At 41.1% G+C, this 9,565-nt stretch overlaps 1 long non-coding RNA gene across 2 annotated transcripts; it reads right to left on the reverse strand.

The window, feature by feature from the left end:
- Positions 1 to 386: 386 nt before the first annotated feature.
- Positions 387 to 8,553, reverse strand: LOC134733303 (uncharacterized). 2 transcript variants are annotated; one of them, XR_010116786.1, is made up of 4 exons: positions 8,267 to 8,553; positions 7,564 to 7,724; positions 5,867 to 5,963; positions 387 to 431 (listed from the first exon to the last, which is right to left on the reverse strand). It is a non-coding gene; the product is annotated as an uncharacterized lncRNA (long non-coding RNA). The 2 variants fall into 2 exon arrangements; XR_010116787.1 differs by lacking the exon at positions 387 to 431 and adding an exon at positions 1,302 to 1,421.
- Positions 8,554 to 9,565: the final 1,012 nt, after the last annotated feature.

The raw sequence follows: 9,565 nt of genomic DNA on the forward strand, positions 1-9,565 counted from the left end.
ACCATTTAACAGCAATTTAAGCTGTTTGTAATCAGATAAGAAACTGTGTCAGCAACTTAATTGGATCCAGAGAATTTGAACAGATTTTCTGTGCAGGGTCGCTAAGCATAATGCTAACAGCGGGCTGGTGCTACTCCAATTTATTCGCTTCTGTAAAAGGAAGACTTCCTAAACCTGGAAAATAGTAGAGAGGGCCTGCTAGAATTTACAGCATTGTATCTTATTATATTTCTGGCTTTTGTCGATTTGACGCATTTATCAAAAATGTTAATCATTACATAGCTTTATCAATCATCACTTAACATGAACATGAATTACCCCAACACAGCTTGAATCCTTGATGATATCTGAAAAGCCATGTTAATAAAAATAAGATTGTATATTCAGGTCTGTACACGTTGCTCATAGAAGGGTTCCAAATATGTAATTACCTGCAGAGGAATAGACATCAATTTTCAGGCTCTAGATGTTAGTAACAAAACATGGCAGTGGACATTACTTTAACATATTATAAATAAAAATACATAGCACATATATGCATATAATATACACAGTACATGTATACATATTTGCTGTCTAAAACAGTGTATAAATTCAAATCAAAAAGATGAACAGGGGTACTGCTGGGGTAGGCAACGGGAGTAAGTCTCAGCCCAATGTAGAGATACTGGGAAGTATTTAATGAAAGAATAGATACAATATAGAAAGAACATAAAAATTGTTAACATTAACACAAAAGCTCATCCAAGCAGTTCAAAACAACAGGAGAAAACAGAGGGCAATATCAAAAACAGAAGACTGCATTTAAACTGCCCTAGTAGGTTTGAATCCTGACTCAACCTCTAAGCTGTGACATTTTTGGCAAGTTCCCATGATTTTTAAGTCTTGGTATCTTAGTCAGCTCAGGCTGACCAAATAAAATGCCACATACTAGATGGCTCAAATAACAGAAATCTATTTCTCACAGTCCTGGAGGGTTGGAAGTCCAGGATTAAGGCATCAGCTCATTCAGTTCCTGGCGAGAGTTCTCCTCCTGGCTTGTGGAGAGCCATCCTCTAGCTGTATTTTCACATGGCTTCTTCTCTCTTACTTATCTTATGACACTAATATTATGAGGGACACACACATAATCTCATCTAACCCGAATTACCCCCAAAAGGTTCCATCTTCAAATACTATCATATTAGGCACTAGGACCTCAATATATGAGTTTGGGGGCACACAAGCATTCAATCCGTAATAGTATCCTCCTGTAAAAATGGCATCAAACAGTCCTTGCTTGGATTTATGAGGCTCAGAACACAGCAAATTTGGTGATAGTGGAAGCAGACTCTTCAGTGGTGCTGCTGCTGCTTTACTAGTGACCATCTTTTGAAGGAGTCAACAACTGATTAAAATGGGATGATTCTCACTGGTTGGGTCTGTAAGGCCAAGAACATGTATATGACAATGGAATGTGCTAAATGTATAAGGAAATTGCAAAGAAGGACCATACAAAAGATTTTGAACTCTTAGTTCATTATTTATTTTGAGAATATAGATGTAGTGGTTATATAATTGCGGATTCAGCTAAAAAAAGCAAACAGAATTTTATTAGCAAAAGTGCTGGAATGCTGTGTTCTTTTCATCCTTACACCAACTGAGAAGACTTTCATGAGGAACAATTAACAAAACTTTGTATATCTCTCTAGATATTGAGAGACACAGAAGTGAGTTTTAAACACACCTGAGAGTTATAAAGATAAAAGAATATTATTATTTTCATGAATTCACAGAACTGAGAGGAGGGCAAAGGATCATGTCTTCTTTGGACCAGATGCAGAACCACAAGAGAATATGCTGGTTCTCAGGGGACCTCACCCAATTGAACTAGGACTGAGAAACCTATGTTGAGTGTCCTGTTAAGCCAAGGCTGAGTTCTGGGAAAAGGAATCATAAAAAGTCAGCTGGAGGAGACATCAAGAAGCAAGCTGCAGGTGGAACTGCCTGGGGGATTGGGGAGGGATCCTCTGAGAAACAGAGAAAATCCCTCAATAGAAAAGTCAGCATTCAGTATCTGCCAATTTGAAAGAGGCCAATATCAGATCAAAATAGAATTAGGCTGCATCTCTTACTCCAAATTACCTGTACTCTTAATAAACTCTTAATGAGTGTTATGGGCTCAGAAAATGAAGCTAGGGCTTAAGGAGGGAGTTGCCAAAATAAGGAAACAAATTGACTTTTTTTTCTTAGCAAGTGCAGACCTCCAATCTTGAAGCAGCATTCAGTGGAAGAAGAAAGGAAGCTTTAATTTTGTTGAAGTTAAGAGTTGTGATTATCACGGTAACTCAGAATTTCACCCAATAAAAAAATTCTTTTGAGGCTTGGAAATACCTGGAGACCTATTTATGATTTTATCCCAGAAGCACACAGAACCAAGCTAATGAGTATGTTTGAAGGGAATGGAAAAAGAAAAAATTGTCTTATGACTTGCATACTGAGACCAATATGTTTAACAAAATAGTTACTTTCTCTCGCGTCCATGTGAAGAGACCACCAAACAAGATTTGTGTGAGCAATAACGCTGTTTATTTCACCTGGGTGCAGGCAGGCTGAGTCGAAAAGAGTCAGCAAAGGAGATAGGGGTGGGGCCATTTTATAAGATTTGGGTAGGTTAAAAAAAAAGGGGGGGGCTGTTCTCTGGTGGGCAGGAGTGGGGGGGTCACAGGGTGCTCTGTGGGGGAGCTTTTTGAGCCAAGATGAGCCAGGAGAAGGAATTTCACAAAGTAATGTCATCAGTTAAGGCAGGAACAGTTTATTTAAATATCACTTCTTTTGTGATTCTTTAGTTACTTCAGGCCATCTGGATGTATACATGCAGGTCACAGGGGACATGATGGCTTAACTTCGGCTCAGAGGCCTGACATTCCTGTCTTCTTGTATTAATAAGAAAAATAAAACATAGTGTTGGGGTGGAGAAACTTTTTGGGGGTGGTATGGAGAGATAATGGGTGATGTTTCTCAGGGCTGCTTCGAGCGGGATTAGGGGCGGCATGGGAATCTAGAGTGGAAGAGATTAAGCTGAAGGAAGATTTTGTGGTAAGGGGTGATATTGTGGGGTTGTTAGAAGAAACATTTGTCGTATAGAATTATTGGTGATGGCCTGGATACGGTTTTGTATGAATTGAAAAAAGAACGGAATAAGACAAGGAGAAAAACAGGTATTAAATGACTAAGAATTAGGAGGACCTAGGACATCTAACTAGAGAGTGCCTAAGGAGGTTCAGCATAGATCTGCCAGCAAAGATTATTTATTTACTTTAAGAGGGAGTTAAGAGTGGCAGTTTGGGGATAGCATCAGGAGATATCAGCTGTGATGGCTTGGAGAAACAGTAAACTGGCAGTGTAAATAAGAGCAGGGCGTTTATGAGTAGTTGAGAATGGTGAATAGGAATATGACTAGACAGAAGATAGTAGGGATGACAAGTAGTTTTTTTTGGGGGGGAGCACAGTCTAAGTTGGTCTGGTGTCTGGAATAAGACTGGGGCTTAATAAAAAGGAGCATCTATACAGGAGCTCAAATGGGCTGTACCTTGTAGCATTCCGAGGACAGGCTTGAATTCTGAGAAGGGCAAGTGGTAAAAGTATTATCCAGTCTTTTTAAGTTGGTGGTGAGTTGTGTTTTTAAAAGCTCTTTTTAAGAGCTTGGTGAGGTGTGTTTTTAAAAGACCATTAGTTCACTGAATACTAAGAGCCTGAGAAACTGCTTGGGTGATTTGAGTAATAAAGGCCGGTCCTTTACAGGACTGTATAGAGGTGGGAAGGCCAAACCAAGAAATTGCCTGACAGAAGGGAAGAAATGACTGTGGTGGCCTTCTTAGACCCTGTGGGAAAGTCCTCTACCTATCCAGTGAAAGTGTCTACTTAGACCAAGAGATATTTTAGTTTCCTGACTCAAGAGGTATTTTAGTTTCCTGACTCGGGGCATGTTGAGTAAAGCCAATTTGCCAGTCCTGAGTGGGGGCAAATCCCCAAGCTTGATGTGTAGGGAAGGGAGGGGGCCTGAATAATCCCTGAGGAGTAGTAGAATAGCAGATGGAACACGGAGAAGTTATTTCCTTAAGGATAGATTTCCATGATGGAAAGGAAATGAGAGGTTCTAAGAGGCAGGCTAGTGGCTTGTACTATAGCATAGCCTGCCTTTTCCGGAGCGTGGCGATTAGGCCTGGTGGAACTGCCATCAATAAACCAAGTGTGATCAGGGTGAGGAACAAGAAAGAAGGAAATATGGGGAAACGGGGTGAATGTCAGGTGGATCAGAGAGATAGTCATGGGGGCCAGGTGTGGTATCAGGAATAATGTGGTAGGTCGGATTGAAGTCTGGGCCAGGAACAATTGTAATTGTAGGAGACTCAACAAAGAGTGAGTACAGCTGAAGGAGCTGGGGATCAGAAAGTATATGCATCAGATGTGAGGAAGAAAATAGATTTTGGAAGTTATGAGAACTGTAGAGAGTGAGTTGAGCATAGTTTGTGATTTTGAGGGCCTCTAAAACTATTAAGGCAGCGGCAGCCACTGCATGCAGACATGAGGGCTAGGCTAAAACAGTAAGGTCAAGTTGTTTGGATAAAAAGGCTACAGGGTGCGGTCCTGGTTCTTGTGTAAGAATTCCAACTACACAGACCTGCACTTCAGCTGTGGGTAATCAAAAGGGTTGGGATGAGTCAGGGAGAGCTAGGGTGGGGACAGTCTCTAAAGCTGTTTTCAAGGAATGGAAAGAGGAGTGGGGAAAGGATTTAGGATCTATGGGGTCAGCTAGGTTTCCTTTTGTGAGTTTATGTAATGATTTTGTTAGGATGGCAAAACCAGGTATCTAAAGTTGAAAGTATCTAACCATGCCTAGGAAGGAAAGGAATTGTTGTTTTGTAGAAGGTGTTGGGGTTTGAGAGATCAGCTGGACACGATCAGCAGGGAAAGCAGGTGTGTTTTCTTGAGAATTATGCCGAGATAGGTAACAGGTGAGGAAGAAATTTGGGCTTGTCTGAAGTAATGGGGGCCATCTGTGAAGCCTTGCAGCAGTACAGCCCAGGTATTTTGCTGAGCCTGATGGGTGTCAGGGTCAGTCCAAGTGAGAGCAAAGAGAGGTTAGGATGAAAGGTGCAAAGGAATAGTAAAGAAAGCATGTTTGAGATCCAGAACAGAATAATGGGTTATAGAGGGAGGTATTGAGGATAGGAGAGTATATGAGTTTGGCACCACAGGGTGGAGAGGCAAAACAATTTGGTTGATAAGGCGCAGATCCTGAACTAACCTGTAAGCCTTGTCTGGTTTTAGGACAGGTGAAATGGGAGAATTGTAAGGAGATTCTATAGGCTTTAAAGGCCACGCTGTAGCAGGCAAGCAATAACAAGCTTTAATCCTTTTAAAGTGTGCTGCAGGATGGGATATTGGTGTTGAGTGGAGTAAGAGTGATTAGGTTTTAATGAGATGGTAAGGGGTGCATGATCAGTTGCCAAGGCAGGAGTAGAGGTATCCTATATGTGCGGGTTAAGGTTGGGGGATATGAGAGGAGGATGCAAAGGAGGCTTGGAACTGGGGAAAAGGGTGGCAATGAGGTGTGGCTGTAGTTCAGGAACAGTCAGGGAAGAAGATAATTTAGTTAAAATGTCTTGGCCTAATAAGGGAGCTGGACAGGTAGGGATAACTAAAAAAGAGTGCATAAAAGAATGTTGTCTAAGTTGGCACTAGAGTTGGGGAGTTTTAAGATGTTTAGAAGCCTGGCAGTCAATACCCACAACAGTTATGGAGGCAAAGGAAACAGCCCCTTGAAAAGAAGATAATGTGGAGTGGGTAGCCTTCATATTGATTAAGAAGAGGACAGACTTACCTTCTACTGTAAGAGTTACCTAAAGCATCTGTGATGGTCCAGGAAGCTTCCAAGGCAATTGGGCAGTGTCAGTCTTCAGCTGCTGAGCCAAGAAGATCTGGAAAGGAGTCAGTCAGAGAGCCTTGGGCCAGAGTTCCAGGGGCTCTGGAATTGGCTGCCAGGTAAGTTGAACAGTCTGATTTTCAGTGGGGTCCTTCACAGATGGGACACAGCTTAGGAGGAATCCTGGGCTGTGGGCATTCCTTGGCCCAGTGGCCAGATTTCTGGCACTTGTAGCAATCTCCTGAGAGAGGAGGTTCTGGATGAAACCCTGGCAGCTGTGGTTTAGGCGTTTGGAGTTCTTGTGTGCTGGAGATGTGGCTGGGGTTTGTCTCACATTGGAGGCAAGGAATTGCAACTCAGAAATACTTTGCTACTTGGCTGCCTTTACTTTATTATTGTAGACCTTGAAGGTGAGGTTAATTAAGTCCTGTTGTGGGGTTTGAGGGCCAGAATTTAATTTTTGGAGCTTTATTTTATGTTGGGAGCAGATTGGGTAATAAAATAAAATGCATATTGAAAATAAGATGGCCTTTTGACCTTTCAGGGTCTAGGGCTATAAAGCATCTCAGGGTTGCTGCTAAACGGGCCATGAACTGGGCGGAGTTTTTCAGATTTGATGAGAAAGAGTCTAAATTCTAACTGATTTGGGAGAGGTCGGATAAAGAAAAAGGAGTATTAATCTTGAATACGCCTTAGGGGAGGTGATAAAAGGATTATAGGGTGGAGGAGCAGAGGCTGAGGAAGAATTGGGACCTAGCTCGGCCTGGCAAGGAACAGCCTGGGGAGGAGGGGAGAGGTCAGATGGGTCTGTAGAAAAGGAAGATTGGAAAGAGGAAAGACTCAGTGAGGTTTGGGGTTAGGACTGAGGAGACAGGTGGGAGGGAAAGAAGGAAGATTTGGGATGAGTTGCATTGGGAACAGAGACTAGGAGGGGCCGATGTGTAAAAGAATGCCTGGACGCCAGGCATCTCAGACTGTTTGCCTATTTTATGACAAGAATTATCCAGATCTTGTAGAAAGGAAAAATCAAAAGTGCTGTTTTCTGGCTATTTGGAACCACTGTTGAGTTTGTATTGGGGTCAAGCAGCATTGTAGAAGTAAATAAGGTGTTTAGGTTTAGGTCAGGTGTGAGTTGAAGAGGTTTTAAGTTCTTGAGAACACAGGCTAAGGGAGAAGAAGGAGGAATGGAGGGTGGAAGGCTGCCCATAGTGAAGGAGGCAAGCCCAGAGAAAAGAGAGAGTAGAGACACAGAAGGGGTGGGGGATGCTTGGCCCCAGGAAAGTGGAGAAGGGGTAGAGACATGGAGAGAAGGGGTCGGGGGGTTCTTGCCCCCTAGGATAGTGGTACTTGTAGCTAAGGGTGAAGGACCAAGGCAGGCATCCCCATGTGCTCAGATACCTCTGAAATGTGGGTGAATAATCAGGCAGGTGTCCCCGAGTGATTAAACACCAAGGGAAGACTGTCTTTCTGAGTTGGTGCCTGGCGCCTGAGTTTTGGGTCTACAGATAAAACACATCTCCTGTCCCTACAAGAAAAGAAAAGGAACTGAAATTAAGAGAAGGGAGAGATTGAAGTGTGGCACCAAGATTGAAAGGAGAAAGAGGTTGAAGGATAGCGAGAGAGGTTGGAGAAGAGAGTAAAAAGAGGCTGCTTACCTGATTTAAAATTGGTGTGATGTTCCTTGGGCTGGTCTGTCTGAGGACTTGAGGTTGTAGGTGGATCTTTCTCATGGAGCAAAGAGCAGGAGGACAGGAGATTGATCTCCTAAGGGAGGTCCCCCGATATGAGTCACAGCACCAAAATTTCATTCGCGTCTCTGTGAAGAGACCACCAAACAGGCATTGTGTGAGAAACAAGGCTGTTTATTTCACCTGGGTACAGGTGGGCTGAGTCAAAAAGAAGGTCAGCAAAGGGAGATAGGGGTGGTGCTGTTTTATAAGATTTGGGTAGGTAAAGGAAAAAGGGGGGTTGTTCTCTGGTGGGCATGAGTGGGGGGTCACAAGGTGCTCAGTGGGGGAGCTTTTTGAGCCAGGATGAGCCAGGAGAAGGAATTTCACAAAGTAATGTCATCAGTTAAGGCAAGGACAAGCCATTTTCACTTCTTTTGTGGTGGAATGTCATCAGTGAAGGCAGGAACAAGCCATTTAAATGTCATTTCTTTTGTGATTTTTCAGTTACTTCAGGCCATCTGGATGTATATGTGCAGGTACCGGGGATATGATGGCTTAGCTTGGGCTCAGAGGCCTGACAGTTACATTATTGCATAGTGATTAATATTAATACTTTTATTATAAACAATCAGATTACTATATGCTGGTATCCTCTTTCTAAAGATTCAGAACATGTCATACAGCTTACCAAAATATTCCCATCTTGTACAATTAAAATTAACTTTTTAAGGTTTTGGCATATAAGTGTATTGTGGAAATTCTATTTATGTGGTAATTTCAGTCTATTGCTTCAGTTCCCAAAAGTTAGGTGTGATTATCTCTGTGCACATCTTCACAAACTTTAAAGAACACACTTTTCTGGAATCCATAAAATACAGATTTCATTAATGATCTAATATTCTACTGGGCTTTGTGATCCACATAAGCAGACGTGAAAGACTTTGAGTTTCAGTTCTATTCGCATTTATGATGCTGTTCCAGAATGAAACCCTCACAGGAATATCAATTATTAAAGGAGTATCTTCAGCATAGCAGATAATTAGTAAGGCAGCCAACAAATAAAGCAACCCCAGGGATATGTTCTTCCAGCCTCCTGTCTGATGTCCAAGGTATTTATTTGGTTTACATAGCAGCTGTTGTCATTGTCACTAAGAACAAAGCAATAAAGATTCCAGAATTCTTTGAAGTTTATTCAATTGCCCTTTTTGAGTATGACAGGGAAACATCATTTGTTTACTTTAATGTTAAAACTATGAAGAGAAAATGGACATCAATCTAGGTTTCTACTTTGAAAGTGGCTTTTTCATAAGGTTTACTATTTAGTTTTAAAAATAGACTCTCTCTACAAATATTTTCAGGCTGTTTAAATTTTGTTTTTGGCATCAGTAGGGCATTATTCTGACTCTCTACCTTATCTTCAAAGTTATGGTAAAGAAATCAAACTTCAACATGCTTAATAAACATGAATAGATAATGGTATGTAATAATATTGTGCTTCAAATATTTCCAAAGTACAAATAACTTTGAAATATATTGATTTTGGATTTAAAATAATTTTAAATTTTACAGATGTGGGTGTGTGTATACAATTGTCTTCTCATTTTTTTTTCTATATTATGTGATAAAATGTAAAATTTTAAAGCTAACTTTTGGAAAATACTAAACAATTGAATTTCATATTTGGTCAATAGTATTGACTATGCTATAGGTTCTACAAATGTGTATATGATTTATAAAACCTATGTCTGGGGAAGTTAAAATACTTAGCCATAGCATATTATTTAATACTTAAGAACTTTATAATATTGCAATGTTATAACTCTTTATTTCACAAATATCTATTGAGTACTACTAAGGCCAGGCACTATTCTAAGTGCTAGGCACACATCAGAAAGAAACACTTATTTCTGCTTACTCTAGTAACTATAATTAGAACAATTGAACTCATAGAGGTAGTGAGAGGTTACAGCATGCTGGTAGCCCTCAC

This window comes from Symphalangus syndactylus, chromosome 17 (genome assembly GCF_028878055.3).
Source record: "Symphalangus syndactylus isolate Jambi chromosome 17, NHGRI_mSymSyn1-v2.1_pri, whole genome shotgun sequence".
In the NCBI taxonomy this organism is placed as follows: Eukaryota; Metazoa; Chordata; class Mammalia; order Primates; family Hylobatidae; genus Symphalangus; species Symphalangus syndactylus.